Raw genomic sequence first — 1,935 nt, 5'->3', positions numbered from 1 at the left:
CAGGCTGGTCTCGAACTCACAGAGATCCGCCTGCCTCTGCCTCGCGAGTGCTGGGATTAAAGGTGTGCGCCACCACCGCCCGGCTATAAATAAATATTTTTTAAAAAAGAAAGGTTCTTCTTTAAAAAAAAAAAAGAATAACTTAAATTTGCATTAACAAATAAAAACCTGGATCAATGTGAAACTTTTGAAATTAGCATCAGTTTTTTATTTTAATTAATAAGAATTTGTATCATTTTTTTAAAAAGACAGTATTTGTAACCCATTGGATCTAAATGATTAAAACCCATATTTTTTTTCTGTGAAAACAAAAGCGTGATTTTTCCCAAACATAATGTACCTATAATTTTCAATTTAAAATGAATGCTTTTAAAGTACATAGGTTGGTATAATTTAACTTTTTTTTTAAACAGTATCAGGACAGAGACGGGTTAAGAGGAGAAACTGCTGGCCAGCAGAAGAGACCTTGACTGTTATCACAGTGAAGAACTTGGCTTAGGAAAGAAAAGAGGCGGAACAGCGCTGGTGGGCACAGTGTCTTGGCTGTTAGTATTTCTGGAAAAAAAAAAAAAACCAAGTTAACTTTTCCAGTTACAATTAAAGATTCTCTGTTTTACATCCATGCAGTTTTTCAACTGCAGTCAGTTCTCTGCCAGGTTCACGTGAGCGGGTCTCCCTGTAGTATCCCGCCCACCTGAGCATGCGCACCCCTGCCCTCTGCAGGAGCAGCTGGCTGGCTATGGGCCAGAGAACAACAGAGAGAGGTGGTCCTTGCCACGCCTCTCCTTAGAGAAGTTTTTCTTTAGGGACCCAAAATCCTGAAACTGATCCAATAAAAATGTACAGGAGGCTAGAGGCAGAGGCTGCCGGCCTCATCTCCAGGACAACAAAGAAGGTCAATAGGTGTACGAGAAAGACCGGCAGACAGGTACCGGTACCACTTAAGCTTTTCAGAGACGTGAACAGGAACTTAGTAACAGTCAAACACAGACCAAGACAAAGCGTGCTCGTTCATTCACACACACCTTTTTAAACCTCTAGACTCACACTCCCTTCTGCAAGGAACCAGGGGCACACATCCTGCACACATTTCAAAAACTGAAGCAATTTCCGTTGTCCTTCCTTAGTACCCCAACCTTTAAAATATCTATAAGTAAATGTACAAATTTTGAAAATTTACACAGTTGTTGATGCCCTATGTTGGCACCTCTAACTTTTGAAATATCTTTAAGTAAATGAACAAACAGCTGTTTAGTATTTTCTTGGCCCACAATTACTTTTTACACTTACACTCAAGTTACTTCTTACTTAAATTACCTTTTATTTTACACTTATACTTGAGTTACTTCTTACTTATTTTTCATGCTGCGCAGATAACCTGTTTTTTGTATTTACACCATGTGATTCCTTAGTTTTTTTGTATTTACACTGTGTGACTGCTTAATTTTTTTGTATTTATATCACATGACTGTTGAGTTTTTTGTGTTCACACCACATAACTGCTGATACTCCTGGAATACACTTACTACACTTCTGAGTGCCCTTGGAATCTGCGGTGTCCCGCGAAGACACTCCTCCCCAGGAGGCCCCACACTGGGCACCACCTGTACACTCCTACAAAGTCAGCTAAGGTTCCTGGATAGGAGAGCCTCGAGGCCAGGAAACAGAGGACAGGATAGAATCGGGAGGACTGTCTGGTCACACCGAAGCAGCCAAACAGCCCAGAGCTTATTTAGGAGCTTGCTTATATAGAAAAGCAGAACAAAGCACAGCACAGATGGTCAGTCAGTGTCCAACCACAAGACCAATCCTGTCCTTCAGTGAGCAGTCTCCTCTCCAGCGTGTGCTTGCTGCTCAGAAGCAGCCTTCCTTTTATCTCGATGTTTTTGGGGTTTGTCATCAGCGGTATACTTTTTACTAGATAGTTTTTTTTTT

General features: G+C 40.9%; 1 long non-coding RNA gene across 1 annotated transcript in view; it reads right to left on the bottom strand.

Annotated features, from left to right (window-relative positions):
• Nucleotides 1–429: 429 nt before the first annotated feature.
• Nucleotides 430–1,935, bottom strand: part of LOC126491395 (uncharacterized) — a 19,324-nt gene continuing 17,818 nt past the window's right edge. The window contains exon 3 of the long non-coding RNA XR_007589395.1: nt 430–555. This is a non-coding gene — a long non-coding RNA (uncharacterized lncRNA). The remainder of the gene's footprint in view (nt 556–1,935) is intronic.

Source organism: Alexandromys fortis, unplaced genomic scaffold (genome assembly GCF_014885135.2).
Source record: "Alexandromys fortis isolate MF-2015 unplaced genomic scaffold, M_Fortis_MF-2015_v1.1 scaffold_233, whole genome shotgun sequence".
NCBI lineage: Eukaryota > Metazoa > Chordata > Mammalia > Rodentia > Cricetidae > Alexandromys > Alexandromys fortis.
This window is presented reverse-complemented; position numbering and strand designations above follow the sequence as displayed.